Genomic DNA, 16942 nt, shown 5'->3' on the forward strand with positions numbered 1-16942 from the left:
CCAAATTCTGCTAACAGTCATTGGATGTCGACCATCGAGAGCAGCAATGTCGCGATACGATAAACCGCAATCGCGTTAGGCTACAATCCGACCTTTACCAAATTCGGAAACGTGATAGTACGTATTTCTCCTCCTTACACGAGGCATCACAACAACGTTTCACCAGGTAACGCCGGTCAACTGCTGTTTGCGTCTGTGAAATTGGTTGGAAACTTTCCTCATGTCAGCACGTTGTATGTGTCGCCACCGGCGCGAACCTTGTGTGAATGCTCTGAAAAGGTAATCATTTGCATATCACAGCATCTTCTTCCTGTCGGTTAAATTTCGCGTCTGTAGCACGTCATCTTCGTTGTGTAGCTATTTTAATAGCCAGTTGTGTATTCAGCGCCCACGACAAGTAATTAAAATGTATTTTATAATTACGTAAATTGCATAAAAATTATGTGGTATGTAATACACGCATCTTTTCAGGTAACAAAAGGGCATATCAGCTTGCTTCACTATTTCCGTAAACAGCAGAAGACATATAAAAAGGCAAGTTTTTTTGTTATTAGAAGTGCAAGGGAAGTCAGCACGGCACACACGAGTGGCCATTTTCCGTCTTTTTTTTTATCCAAGGTAAAACAGCATGTTCACTGTTATGGAAGGCAGACCGGCTTACAACCGAATGAAGCCCTCGCTCAGTAATCGAGTGTCAGAGTCAAATGGTTCAAATGGCTCTGAGCACTATGGGACTTAACATCTGAGGTCATCAGTCCCATAGAACTTAGAACTACTTAAACCTAACTAACGTATGGACATCCCACACATCCATGCCCGAGACAGGATTCGAAAATGCGACCGTAGCGGTCGCGCGGTTCCAGACTGAGTGTCAGAGTCACCATTTTGTAAAGAGAATATGATAACTCCTAAAATATTATTTCAGTGGTACAGGGTGGCGCACGAAAAATCGTCCCCGAGTCCCAGAGTGCTCATTGTCGCCCACCAATCGTTATCTATTGTTTCGAACTTGTTGTCTGCATTAGCTCACTTGTTATTTCTTTACTGGCTAATTATTACATGTTTATGTATTCTGTTTGTAGCGGTCAACAAATCGTGCGTAACTGGCGAGCAGTCTGTAGTCGGGGCCGTTTTCTCGTGCGCCACCTTATATTATTTCCCTGCAATCAGCCACATAACGTTACTGTTGGCTAAACGAGAGGTTTTGCAGGACTTCTACACGTGTGAGAGAATTCTGTAATGAACAAAAACGCTGTACTTTAGAGGGGAGCTAAGTACCCCTCTTGGTGCCTCCCATCTTCAGTCACCCTTGCTACTAATTTTCAGTTTTCCATAAGAACCATATACTATGCACATATAAACGGTTAACGAGTAAAAATAAACGGTTAACAAAAAAGAGCGATGACCAGTGAATAGTTACCAAGGATGAACGAGTTTGCCCACCTCTACCAACTACACCTCCACTCCATGGCTTGTGCACTAGACTGCCACCCCCACCGCATGGCTTGTGCAGTAGACTGCCGCCCCCGCTGCATGGCTTGTGCAGTAGACTGCCGCCCCCGCTGCATGGCTTGTGCAGTAGACTGCCGCCCCCGCTGCATGGCTTGTGCAATAGACTGCCGCCCCCGCTGACAGCCGCCTGCCCACAGAGCGCTGCGCCGCCCCCCATGCTGGCGGTGGAGGAGCCGCAGCCGCCCCCGCCCATGGCGCCACCCGCCCCCGCCCCCGCCCCCACGCCCGCCCCCGCCTCCGGAAGCAGCCACGCGCCACCTGCCTGCGACATGGACTCACTCGACGACCTCCTGCACAAGGTGAGATCTCCTACCTCTATGTCTGTTTCTCTCTCGCTGCCTCTTTCTAGCGTCAGCTTGTCCAACAAGCCTTCTTTCAAAATTGTGGAGTATTTACTTCCATGTCTGCATGAATGATGATTGACAGCCATCCCCAATATACTCGCTGAATGCGAATATATTGGCATCAGCAGTATTAGGTATAGATATACTTGCTACATATTAGTGACATACGAAAATTTGACCCGCCAGGGTAGCCGAGAGCGCTAATGCGCTGCTTCCTGGACTCGGGTAGGCGCGCCGGCCCCAGATCGAGTCCGCCCGGCGGATTAACGACGAAGGCCTGTGTGCCGGCCAGCCTGGATGTGGTTTTTAGGTGGTTTTCCACATCCCGCAAGGTGAATACTGGGCTGGTCCCCAAGTTCCACCTCAGTTACACGACTCACAGACATTAGTAAAACGTTTGCACTATTTCATGACTTACACTAGACGCAGACAGCTGGGGTACACTACTTCCGTCTCAGGGGGGGGGGGGGGGTTTGGGCTGGCGGCAGGAAGGGCATCCGGCCACCCTCTGCAATTAACACTGCCAAATTCGTCATAATAGAGCCGACCCCACGTTGGAGTGGGACAAAGGCCGGAGAAAGAAAGAAAGAAAGAAAGTGACATGCGTAAAATTTCTGCCAGACACAGACTCGAACCCAGATTTCCCGCTTTTGCGAATGGTAGTCATAACCGCTTCGGCTATCTGTGCACGCCTCCTGGAGCAGTCCAAACTTCCATGTCGCACACTGTCTACCTAATGCAGCTGATACCAAGGTATTAGCATTCGGCGCATTTACTTCAAATTAATTGTGCATGATATTAAGTACTTGTCAAAATCTGAAGTTCGAATACACTTCTATCGCAATTTTTGTAATGGAGACGAGTTTAAGCATTAACTATAAGCAACCCACTAGCCCTTTGGCAAAATTAGTTTTCTTGTTTTATCCTGCATTAGGCTATTTGGAGCAATTTGGCTTTAAACTTCGATACATATTTTTTATTTCAGATTATATGAACAATTGTCTGGCTGCCTTCGCTACGAACTACTCAGTTCAAACTACTGAAATGTATTAATCCGATGTTAATGAAACTTAAGTTGCGCCGCGTCTGTAGTTTCCTGCGAGTGGATCAGGGTGGGAGCTAGACGCTAATTGAAGTAATGAGGTGCCTCATTTAACTCGAAGTCCTGGTGCTGGAAAACAAGCTGGAAATTCTTTGAAGATAAGGAAACTCGGTGGGTAGGATAAGACCACTGTCGAACCCCAAGAGGCACCAACACATCGAGTGTTAGTTGGGCAATTCTGCATGTACCCCGTGCAGCTAAGTGCCACAAGAAACTAAGTCCCGTCCCGAGGGCAGAGTAACTCAGGTCCAGCGTCTGAGGCAACTGGCGAAGGAATCCCTCTCTAGCAGCACCAGCGGCCCTGCTTATATAGGCTCGTCTGATGCAATCCGCCTCGACCACGAGCGTCTCCCGTGTCCTGTCGTACTTCCAGAACATTCTGTCGTAGCTGGTCATGTAGCCCCAGCGTCCGTTGCCACAAAAACGCAACCTCTCCTGCTTCCCAGCGCCCTGGCTGACGCTAGGGTGCTTTCCTACATGTTCATCTTATGCAATCTTATGCATTTCTACTCACATCCGCGACCCATTCACGACAGTTGGTTACAGGCAAATATAGTGGTATTAGCAGTCTCAAGTTACAGAATTTTTCAGTCACCTGCAAAAAAGTTTTTATGATTTTTCTTCTTTTTCTCAGCCCAGGATTAACACATAATGGAAAGTGTGGGATTGTTTTGAAGGTCTCTTTTTTGTGGTAGTAAGAAGCTACAACAACTGTGACCGTACAGTGTGACAGGAGTTTTATAAAGAGTGATATTTAAGACCGGTTTTGTGTGTGCTGGACCTCCTGATTAACAGCCCGCGCTGATGTGAAAATGAACGCGGCGTTGCCGTTAAGCCCCGGGCTGCTGGAAAACAGTTTGCCTGCTGCCATTGGCAACGCAGCACCTGACTCCGCCAATGCAGCCACTGTTGTTCCCACGGAGTTGGGGGCCACGCAACACTGCGCGCAGATCACATGCTGTACATCCGTCTACGTTTCCACGTGAAAAGTAGAAGAAGATTCAGGTATCTCTAAGACTTGCATTGCTGCTCCGCTGACAAACCGGGTAACTGACCTTCCTCATAAGAGTACAGAAGGCTGTGTCTCTAATGACCTGATCATTGGCAAAACTTTGAGCTCTAAACTAATAATTGGCAACCAATTCTGTACAATCGCAATAAAGTCATGAAATGTTCAATTGACTCTTTTATTAGAATATGTTATGCGTTTCGGGATTACACCCATCTTCTGACACCACATACTTCGACTCCTTCCTAACCAATCAGGCGTACAGCCTGGACAACTCAAAGGAAGTGTCCAATAACATATGACTATTACTGCGACACAAGCTTTGCTTCAAAACTGCTTGTGTTGCAGTTATAGTCTTATGTCGTCGGACAGACTCTTTGAGTTGTCCAGGCGGTACGCCTGGTTGGTTAGGAAGTAGTCTAAGTTGTCTGAAGATGGGTGTAATCCCGAAACGCATAACATATTCTAATAAAAAGAGTCAACTAAACATCTCGTGACTTTATTGCGATTGTGCAGCATTGGTTGTCAATTATTAACATAAAAATGATCGCAGGCCTCAGACGGGATTCTATCTCATGTATATGAAACCCTAAAATACATCATGTTTTATCTACAAGCAGTCTTTGGGTAAAATTGCAGCTCTGTTCAGGCCCTCCAAAACAATAATTCAATCTCTGAACAAAGCAGGAATACAGTGTGGTATTAAGTATAATTATACTATCCCGTGGCATATCAAGGTTGGTAATGGAATGGCAAGTTTTCTTCTGACCCTGACAACATTCGCAGGGATCTAGCGGACCCAATGATGTGTGTCCACTGAGCCACGCCTCCATCAGCTCCATACCATGAGCGTCCTCTGCCTGAATCCTGTCCTCAAAGATATCATCGCAGGGGGATGTGAAACAGCAGGGCAGAAAAAGCATGAACACGCTTTCTTACTTCAGATTACATTCAGAGTTCGTCGAACAGTTCTGAAATGCCTCCAATGGTTACACCCTGTGCACCAGAGAGTGGTCATTTCACCTTCAGTGGGGTTGCAGCCCCATCATGTCCTTAGAGAAGGATTGAGTCTTCTGGGGGGGGGGAGGGGGGGTGCAAGCAGTGCCAAAGGTTGTCAAGATTGTCGTCCTCATCCTCGTCGCACCGTGAACTGTCGTTTTCGACCACCATGTACTTAGGAATCAACACCCCTATGGAATGGGTGGTTTCAGTGACGTGCTTTATAACACCACTACCACCAATACTTTTTGGGTGGATTCTGAGCGGCGGTACATCTAAAATGTTTTCCTCAGCACCCGTAAGAAAACAGCGTGACTTCAGTGCTGGGCGTCGCCGTTCTTATGCTCATCGCAGAGACGTCAAAAGAATGGGTGAATGTGGGTAAGAGATGGGGTGGGGTGTGGCTACCTTCCCATCGTGCGACACGACCATGGAGGGGTTGGGCAGAACTGTGGCACCATTAACCTGTCTTACACCCCATATGAACTGAGTTCTTCCCCTTTTCCGCATGCGTTTGAAGGATCTCCAAGCACGAGGGTGACTTTTGCACCGTTGTAGAGGAAAGTTGTAGGCAGCTTGTTCCAAATCTTGTATGTCGCAATGAGACAATTATAGCTGTGGAAAAAGTAATCCTTTAATTGTGTAACGCATTGTATTTTTTGGGAGAAGGTCGCAATTTTGGAAGCGCTGCACGAGACGTAGTATATCCATGGTAATGTTATGCTTCCAGGAAAGACACACTTCTTCTTCTTCACGTGATGTATTAAGCAAATTTCGTGTTACGGTACCCATCCCTTGCATGGTATTTCTACATTTCTTCTTCCAGTGCATTTATAATATAGAACCATTGCCGGGAACCTTTCTCGACCCATATGGTCTACATGTTCCTTCCATATTCCTAAAACTTTCCTTACATTTTCATTTGTTTTTCCATCCACCCTTGTACATCCTTCAAATATTCTTAGAAATCTCATTTCTCGAGCCTGTATTCTGATTTATTGGTGTCTTGTTGCTGCCCTTGGTTCACTTACATTGTTTTACACTGAAGAGCCAAAGAAACTGGTACAGTTGCCTCATATTCTGTAGGGCCCCCGCTAGGATGCAGAATTGCAGCAGCAAGACGTGGCAAGGACTCGATTAATGCCTGAAGCATTGCTGGAAGGAACTGACACCATGAATCCTGCACGGCTGTCCATAAATCGGTAAGAGTGCGAGGTGGCGGAGATCTCTTCTGAACATCATGTTGCAAGGTATCCCAGATATGCTCAATAATGTTCGTCTCTGGGGAGTTTGCTGGCCAGTGAAACTGTTTAAACTCAGAGGAGTGTTCCTGGAGCCACTCTGTAGCAATTGTGGATGTGTTGTTCTGCTGCAGTTGCCCTATTCCGTCGGAATTCACGATGGACATGAGCGGAAGCAGGTGATCAGAGACGATACTTATGTCCGTCTCACCTGGCAAAATCGTATCTAGACGTATGAGGCGTCCCATATCACTCCATCTGCACACGCTGCACGCCATTATAAAGCCTCCACCAACTTGAACAGTGCTCTGCTGATATGCAAGGTCCATAGATTTGTGAGTTTGTCTCCGTACTCCTACACGTCCGTCCGCTCGATACAATTTGAACCAGACCCGTCCGAGCGGGCAACATGTTTCCGGTCATCAACAGTCCAATGTCGGTGTTGACGGGCCAGGCGAGGCGCAAAGCTTTGTGTCGCGCAGTCATCAAAGGTACACGAGTGGGCCTTCAGGTCCGAAATCCGATATCGATGATGTTTCGTTGAACGGTTCGTACGCTGACACTTGTTCATGGCCCCGCATTGAAATCTGCAGCCATTTGCGGAAGGGTTGCACTTCTGTCATGTTAAACGATTCTCTTCAGTCGTCGTTGGTACCGTTCTTGCAGGATCTTTTTCCGGCCGCACGGATGTCGGTGATCTGATGTTTTACCGGGTTCCTGATATTCACGGTACACTCGTGAAATGGTAATACAGGAAATTCCCCACTTCATCGCTACCTCGGAGATGCTGTGCCCCATCGCTCGTGCGCCGACTATAACACCACGTTCAATCTCACTAAAATCTTGATAACCTGCAGCTGTAACAGCAGTAACCGATCTAACAACTGCGCCAGACACTTGTTGTCATATATGGGCGTTGCCGACCGCAGCGCCTTATCCTGCCTGTTTACATACCTCTGTTTTTGAATATGAATGCCTATACCAATTTCTTCGGCGCTTCAGTGTATAAGACATCAGCTGGATTTCTTTCCTGGTTTTACCCTGCGAAGTTTTTACGGTAGTTCCACAAATGGAAGTAAATTTATTTAATTTGTGGTGTAAGACATTGTTATATCCGTAAGCGATATCGCATCGTAGATATTCAAAATTCCTTAGTTGCTCCAAGATTTTAGTATCAAGATTATTTTAGGTCTTACTGGCAGCATGCTCTGAAATACCATTACTTTCCTTTTATGTGCCGACAACGTTAGGCTGTAAGCAACTTACAGACGTCCCTCTTAAGTCCATCTGCATTCTCTATAATCATAGTTAGGTCATCTGCATATAAAATTACATTTAGTCTAGTGTCACGATCTAAAAGAACTCCATTTATTTTCAAAATTTTCCATTTGATGCTAACTTCATCTTTAGACAGGGTGAACATTAATAAATCCGACAAATTGCAGGGACTGATTCCTAACATGAAATGGAGGATAAAAGGTCTCTTGAACACATGTCTGGAAATGGATCGTCCCAAACACAGTAAAGAGCTGCATCGCATCCACGTCACAACAGATGTTCAAAGTGGTCTCCATGGGCTGCAATGGACGTGCTTACATTTCATCGCGGACTGCCGCACTTTGGTTTACACAATATTGGCGGGCCCCAGAGTTCGTCTCAATTTTCTATAGAACCCAGTCCTGGAACTCTGGTGTACTCACAGTCCGCTAGTCCCTACATGTTCGCCTATCTGAAAGGAACCATGCTCACACGACGCCCAAAAAGGGCTTCAAATGTTGAGTGATGTGGTTGGTGTCTGTCAGGGTACTTGTTTTGATATAGCCGGCTTGTTCCCGACATGAGTACTGGACCATTCTGCTGCTTACAGTTCGCTGCGTCAATGACACAGCCCGCAACACACAAGGAAGACACGACAGGTGGTCAGAGGAACTGACGTTCGTCAGCGCCATCTACCGTGGCAATGATACAATTCCAGACACATGTTCATAGGACCTTTTTTCCCAATTTCCACCGAACAAGGTGACCCGGTGATTAGCACATTGGGCTCGCATTCGGGAAGACGACGGACGGTTCGAACAATCGTCCGGACATCCTGATTTAGGTTCTTCGTGATTTCCCTAAATCGCTTCAGGCAAATTCCCTGATGGTTCCTTTGAAAAGGCATGATCGACTTCCTTTCCCATCCTTCCCTAATCCAATGCTTACGATGTCCTCGCAATATGGCGTCCTCCCCCCAAATCATGCAACCAACCAACCTCCATTTCCTCTCAGCAGTCGACCCCTGCAGTTTGTCGGTTTTATCAGTATTCACCCTGTATATATTGAAGAATGTAGGAGAAATACAGCAGCCTTGTCGTGCTTCTTTGCTTGTGCTCAAATGGCTCAAATAGCTCTGAGCACTATGGGACTTAATATCTAAGGTCATCAGTCCCCTAGAACTTAGAACTACGTAAACCTAACTAATCTAAGGACATCACACACGTCCACATCCGAGGCAGGATTCGAACCGGCGACTGTAGTGCTCGCGCGGTTCCTGACTGAAGCTTGTGTTCCTTAGCTTTGCGTTACACTACTGGCCATTAAAATTGCTACACAAAGAAGAAATGCATGATAAACGGTTATTCATTGGACAAATACATTATACTAGAACTGATATGTCATTACATTTTCACGCAATTTGGGTGCATAGATACTGAGAAATCTGTACCCAGAACAACCACCTCTGGCCGTAATAACGTCCTTTATACGCCTGGGCATTGAGTCAAACAGAGGTTGGATGGCGTGTACAGGTACAGCTGCCCATGCAGCTTCAACACGATACCACAGTTCATCAAGAGTAATGACTGGCGCATTGTGACGAGCCAGTTGCTCGGCCACCATTGACCAGACGTTTTCAATTAGTGAGAGATCTGGAGAATGTGCTGGCCAGGCCAGCAGTCGAACATTTTCTGTATCCAGAAACGCCCGTACAGGACATGCAACATGCGGTCGTGCATTATCCTGCTGAAATGTAGGGTTTCGCAGGGATCGCATGAAGGGTAGAGCCACGGGTCGTAACACGTATGAAATGTAGCGTCCACTGTTTAAAGTGCCGTCAATGCGAACAAGAGGTGACCGAGACGTGTAACCGATGGTACCCCATACCATCACACCGGGTGATACGCCAGTATGGCGATGACGAATACACGCTTCCAATGTGCGTTCACCACGATGTCACCAAACACGGATGCGACCATCATGATGCTGTAGAGAGAACCTGGATTCATCCGAAAAAAATGACTTTTTGCCATTTGGGCACCCAGGTTCGTCGTTGAGTAGACCATCGCAGGCGCTCTTTGATGCAGCGTCAAGGGTAACCGCAGCCATGGTCTCCGAGCTGATAGTCCATGCTGCTGCAAACGTCTTCGAACTGTTCGTGCAGATGGCTGTTATCTTGCAAACGTCCCAATCTGTTGACTCAGGGATCGACACGGGGCTGCACGATCCGTTACAGTCATGCGGATAAGATGCCTGTCATCTCGACTGCTAGTGATACGAGGCCGTTGTGATCCAGCACGGCGTTCCGTATTACCCTCCTGAACCCACCGATTCCGTATTCTGCTAACAGTCATTGGATCTCGAGCAACGCGAGCAGCAATGTCGCGATACGATAAACCGCAATCGCGATAGGCTATAATCCGACCTTTATCAAAGTCGGAAACGTGATGGTACGCATTTTTCCTTCTTACACGAGGCATCACAGCAACGTTTCACCAGGCAACGCCGATCAACTGCTGTTTGTGTATGACAAATCGGTTGGAAACTTTCCTCATGTCAGCACGTTGTAGGTGTCGCCAGCGGCGCCAATCTTCGTGTGAATGCTCTGAAAAGCTAATCATTCGTATATCACAGCATCTTCTTCCTGTCGGTTAAATTTCGCGTCTGTAGCACCTCATCTTCGTCGTGTAGCAATTTTAATGGCCAGTAGTGTACATTTGTATTTAGAAAGCCACCCTTCGCTTCAGAGTTACGGAGTTAGCGTTTCTTTGAAATCGCCAACACGATTCAACAGTCGGAGAGGAAGCCAGCGTGGGAATCAGTCTGGGTGGGGTACGAAACGTCGCGACGTCCGAAACAAAGAGAGAGCCGCGAATCACGTCGCGTTATTCCATTAGGGCGCTCGCCTATTATTGCGCGTCTTCCCCTCGCGCCGCGCCGGATCTTTATTTGGTCTGGCGGGGTGGCAGTATTACTGCTAGCGGTTCCGGATTTTAGGGGGAGAATTGTGGCGGGCGTGCGCTGGGCTGCGACTGCCCGCGGGCGGGGAAGGCCGAGGGGTGAGCGTGGTCAGTGTCGCCAACTGCGCCGGCCGTAAAACTCTCGGCGGTACGAGCGGCAGCAGTGGTGGCAGTAGTGGGGCTGAGACGGTTTTACGAGCGCCCCGGCCGGTGTTATTATTGCCGGCGCTCGCCGACCGCCAATCCGCGCTGACCGCGCCCCGGCCCGGCACCGTTTCCAGTCGCCGCAGACACCCGTCTCCCGTGGTCCTATTCTGTACCGCACATGCCACTCGGTTCCGTCGGTTATCCTCGGTAGTGACGTCATTTTCGGTTCGTTAGCCGAAGGTGCTATTGTGTATGTTACTGAGGCCTGGTAAGGATCGGTCCTCCTGCCGATTATTCATCTACTGTACCGAGATGTCAATTATCTTACCAGTTCGTTCAGCTCGGTAGCTTTGACTGCAGAGACAATTTCTTATTTTAGAAATATTGTGTGGTTTTTAGTTTTGGACATAGTGATTAAGTTTTCCACAACCTCAACTGAGGATGACATGGCGGTCAGATGGTACCGATGGGCCACTTGGGGCCTGAAGATGGAGTTTTCTGAAGTATTACCAGGACACATCCCACTGGAAACTGAGTTCGTAGATGTCGTGCATGCATTTCAGCTGAGAATCGTGTGTCATGGTGCACATGATACAGTTAAGGAGAAGGCAAGAGAAAATAATATGTGCAGGGTGCCTTGAAGAAATATGACGCCATGCCATCTGTCAACATAATCTGAACGATGAGACGAAACCTTCCAAAATGCCTAAGAGCATCTTTGTGGCACAATGCAGATTGAACATGGAGGTGGCCCATAATTTGGTTGAGGAACTGCAGCCTTACATGAGAGCCCATTAGAGAGCTACACCCATCCCTTTGCATGTGAAGGTATATTTGTTTAGCAAGTCCTGAAATGACTAAATTAGTCGAAAAGTCCTTATCATTCGTCAAGTTTTTAACACAGGTAGTTATTCTGAGGAAGGCCAGACATACTGGTTGGATCCAGTCAGTAAGAAAGTGTCTTACTGCATGATTTATTTTGTTTCAGATGTAGCACACATGAACAACAGACACACAAGTGCAGTACGTGAAGCCATTTCAGCGTCACTGGGATGTGAATATACCAACCTATTTATTTTCTTGTGTCAGATGGCCACATCAAATGTGGAGAACTCTGCATGCAGTGGTGTGCTGTGCTGGTGCACAGTTGTCAGGTGACCATGCCCGCAGGTGTAGTCACTTGTGTTGATTGGCTGGTGTGAGGAGAGATGACAACAAGGCATGGGCCCATCTTAGTTAATTGGAGCCACGCCATCTCAGCACCGAACAGTTTATAAAATTGCACAGAGGCTCAGTTGCATTAACCCTACCACTCGGTGCACTCACTTACCGAACCAATCGCTAGAGCGACCGAACGAAACAGCTGGTGTCCCCACACTCTGCTTATACTGCCATTCGGTGGCACTGAGGTTGGTCCGCACCATTATCCCCATCATATGTAGATCTCCCACGTTTCTGTTGCACTTCTGGTCAGTAAAAGATCAGGAAGGAATGGAAAGGGTGTAAATGCCATGTGACTAGGTCCTCCCGTCAGGTAGACCATTCGCCAGGTGCAAGTCATTCGATTTGACGCCACTTCGGCGACTTGCACGTGGATGGGGATGAAATGATGATGATTAGGACAACACAACACCCTGAGTGGAGAATATCTCTGACCCAGCCGGGAATCGAACCCAGTCCCTTAGGATTGACATTCTGTCGCGCTGACCACTCAGCTACCAGGGGCGGACAGAGGAAGTAATTTTTGCTAATTATACCTGTAGAATACAGGGCGAATCTCTTAAAACTTGCACCACAAATATTGCGGAAATGGAAAGTGCTATTGATGTGCCATTTTCACAGAGTGGATTGATAGTTAGTGGCTCGTATTGTTAGCCAAGCAACAGATTATAATAACATTTAGAGAGTTTTTTAAATGGAGCAATGTCTATTGACATTAACAGACGAAAAATTGGGTAAATTAGAATGACAGTGGTGTTTGTTGCAGGATTCTAGTGAGAGTCGTTTATGAGATATATTATGGAAAGTCCCCACACCGAGACTTGTACCGTACCTGTGGTAGGACACACTAAAGAAAAACACAAGTGCATACATTAGTTATATGGATTCTGACGAATAATGAGACAACTAACGACAGCAGGCTGTGTTCTAAATGACCACCAACGGTGGCAATACACTCTTTCAGTCTGGTCTGGAGCAAATGCTGCATGCTTGCTAGCATTGCGCAGATGTCATTGCGTATGATCAAGTGTAGTTGATATGATCTTGTAGATAGCATCTTTCAACTTTCTCCACAGGATAAAGTCTATAGGCGCCAAATCTGTGGAAAGGGCCAGCAAGTAAAGGTCCTCCACGTTCATTCCAATGATTTTAAAAGAACTCATGCATTATACCCCTATGGGCTGGACTCCCATCATAATGGTATCTCATGTTCCTCCTAGTCTGTAGAGGAACATCTTCTAGCATCCATGGAAGATGGTCTGTTAGGAATCTGCAACACTTGTGTGCATTCAGTATTCTGTCTTTGATACACAGGCGTATGAGCTGCTGGTTTACTTTCCCACTCCGCATGTTTACACTCCATGGAAGGTATATTCCACATAACGATGCTGATGGGGACTGGCAACAGATCAATAGTGCATGTTTGGCAGTTTACCTGGCCATGATAGGTAAATGTGGCTTCATCACTAATCAAGGTATGTGATACTTCTGGAGTATCCTGTCTTAATGCCCAAGTGCAGAAAACATGATTCTCATAATCGTTTCCACGCAGCACTTGATGGTGAGAGATGTGGTAGGGATGGAACCCATATCGATGGAGAATGCAAAGTACACTTACATCACTCATGCCACTTCCTCGGGCAGGCGATTACGCGGGAACTAACATGCTGATCAGCTGCAACAGCAGCAAGAACATTAACTTCCCCCTGCCTATCTTCTGCTACGTTGTCTAGGTGATACAATACCACTTTCACGTAACTGGTTGAAAAGGTTGATAAATAATTGCCGAGGTGATTGACGTCTATTAGCATATCTTGCTGCCTACGTCATATGAGAACAAACTGCATTGCTTCTACACTCTCCATACACCATGAGCATGGCGGCTTTTTCTGCATTCCTAAATCCTATGGTCCACTCACGACCCTTTGCTTGGACTCTCACACAATAACTTACTACGACATAGTAAGCGCTCAGCACTTACTATGTACCTACATGATGAGTTTCACGTTGATACCACATCAGAATATTTTATGATCTGAAGATGGCAGTAGCCGAAACCGGTCATAGTGAAATGTAAAAAAAATGAAGTACTTGATATCTGACACTTGACACGTTGGAGCTGGTTTCCTCCAATCAGAGCACTCAACATCACTGCTGAACCGTTTGGCATTGCCAAACTGCATCAACAGTTATGTCAGTTCACTTCCAATTGCTTGTCCAGCATTCTTTCTTGATGTGTTTGGATCCCAAAAGATAGGTCTGGCAATTTTGTTTGGTTTCTCATCACACGTGATAAGCACACCAAAAACAAAACACACACACACACACACATACAAAACGATGCTAATGAAATACATGGCTGTCATACACAGCACCAAGCAAACACTGCTGGATCCTTCTGCACAAGAGGTGATTCAGCATCACATTTACAGTTATCTTACACACGGAGTTCGGCTTCACACAATATTGCATAAAGCCGAATTATTGGAGGCTGCAACTGCTGGAACGCCACAATCATAAATATAGCTGGTTAACCCCATAGTGTGGCGTAGAACAACGGTTAATGAATGAATGTGCTTAAATCGTGGGTTTGAATCACGTCAAACATAACAGTTTTTTTTCTTTCTAAATCTAATCAAAAGAGTTTGATTATTATTTCTATCCAATTAATTGGTTTAAATGTATTTTTTTTAATTGTAATTCTTTGTTGGGTCGTTTTCGTCATCATATGGTTCAAATGGCTCTGAGCACTATGGGACTCAACTGCTGTGGTCATAAGTCCCCTAGAACTTAGAACTACTTAAACCTAACTAACCTAAGGACAGCACACAACACCCAGCCATCACGAGGCAGAGAAAATCCCTGACCCCGCCGGGAATCGAACCCGGGAACCCGGGCGTGGGAAGCGAGAACGCTACCGCACGACCACGAGATGCGGGCATTCGTCATCATATTGACTTTTTTTTATTCGCTCTTATTTTTCTTCCTATCGGTCCTTATTCGTTTGGAATCTGCCTGTGTCACTTGTAATCTACAGTTAAGTGCCGACGAGGTTCAAAATGGTTCAAATGGCTCTGAGCACTATGCGACTTAACTTCTGAGGTCATCAGTCGCCTAGAACTTAGAACTAATTAAACCTAACTAACCTAAGGACATCACACACAACCATGCCCGAGGCAGGATTCGAACCTGCGACCGTAGCGGTCGCTCGGTTCCAGACTGTAGCGTCTAGAACCGCACGGCCACTCCAGCCAGCCGCCAACGAGGACTGCTCATCGGTAGGAAACGTGGCAGCTCGTGTAGGCAGTGTAAGGATAGTTCCAGGTAACCTGTGAAAGCGAGAAATTACAATTCGTTCTTAGCACTGGAACTGATTTTTTATTTTTTTATTTTTACTTATTTATTTATTTATTTATTTATTTTTTTTGCCTTGAGTATGCTCATAGAGGTTAGCTGTAATCACCATGACTAAAGCAGTCATGCTTTTAGTTCCGCCCCAGACTGTTGAGTGCTGTTTTCTCGGATACATCACATATCACTAGGCTGTGGTTAGGTTGAGACATGAGTTTAAATCCAGCGCTACAAAACGCGTCCAGCCATTGGCCACTTAAAATCAGCTGTCGGCATCTCCCATTTCCGTCATACCTCGCGGCGGCCACTTCTAACATTCCTCCGCACTACACACTAACAGCATTTGTAAAGTTAGCCGCCGTGTTTGGTGTGTCGCCCATAACAGAGCGTTAGCCGGGAGCAGACATTGGCAACATTGTAGCGGCAAGTGGCAGACGTCAACTATCAAGTAATTTTAATCAGACAACGCTCACCTGACTTTGAGGTTAGGCGTGTCGATAAATTGTAAACAAATTGAAATATGAAGTGGGAAACTTTCGCTTTTTGGGTGTCTATACCATGCATAGACGTTTGTGGGATTTCAGTGAGATTGATTACAAAACAAGCAGCAACATGTTGCTGCTCTTGAGACTGTCATGCGCCATCTGAACACGGATGAGCTGATAATATCTGAGCTGCAGGACAAAACTGGTTCAATTCGAGCTACATATGCAAACAAATTGAGAAAAGTGCAGGCAAGCAAGGCATCTGGCTGTGGAACATTTGACATTGACAGACTAAAATCTCGTGGTTCCAGTTGACCGATTACGTTTTAAGGAAAACTGTTGGCAGCAGGAAAGGCTACACAGCATCTGGAAAGCTGAATTCTCTTTTCAGTATTGAATTACTTGAAACGTTGCAGCAGTTCTTCTCATTCATGAGTTGCAGTACATAGATTTAGATTTTGAAATGTTCGCACAGTACAGATTTTTTTTAATGTTAACAGTATAAAAGCGATCAGACTAAAATTACTAACAGTGTATTAAAGCAGCCTACTTTGAATGCTAAGCAAACATCGTAAATTGAAAAAAATATACTTCTCTAACTATACTTCAATTTTAATAAATATCATTCACATATCATACTAAAAATTAAACCAAATCCTGTTACACATATAACACTTAAGTAAATTTGAATTTCAGTAATAAGCTCTTCATTGTCATACCACAAATAATATTTCTGCATTACTTAAAAGCTATGCAAAGTGAACGTTATTCTCGCATAAAATAAAGAAACAAACACGCAGCATAATGGAGAATCTGATTTCCAATCACCCTGCATCTCTTTCATCTGCGTATGTCTTCTCTCGTATGTATATAATATTCACTGATTCTTGTCTTCCGTTCATTCTTTCACCACACTGGTAATTTAACTTCCCATACCCTGGACATTCTAGCTATGTGGGGAGGGGGCAGGGGGCCTTGAAACTCACTCCAAGGAAGCTTGAGAAATACTGTCGGTATATCTTGTAAAAAGGTCCAAAACTCTATAACATTCATTAGGCCAACTCTGAGCAAATAGACCAGTGTTTGGCCTCGGAGCCACGTTCCTGCATCCGTTGAAGTACGTGGATAGTACGTCCTTTCTAGGAAGAATACAATCCCCGGTCGTCCCATTACGCTGCGCTGAACTTGTGTGACGTTAGTCTCTTGTACTGGGTAACGCAGTGTCCCTTGGCGGTTTATATCGTTCATGCGTCATTAACTGACGTTTATACATATAATAAAATTGCAACTCGATGATGTCAGTACATAGAAGAT

Source organism: Schistocerca americana, chromosome 9, assembly GCF_021461395.2.
Source record: "Schistocerca americana isolate TAMUIC-IGC-003095 chromosome 9, iqSchAmer2.1, whole genome shotgun sequence".
In the NCBI taxonomy this organism is placed as follows: Eukaryota; Metazoa; Arthropoda; class Insecta; order Orthoptera; family Acrididae; genus Schistocerca; species Schistocerca americana.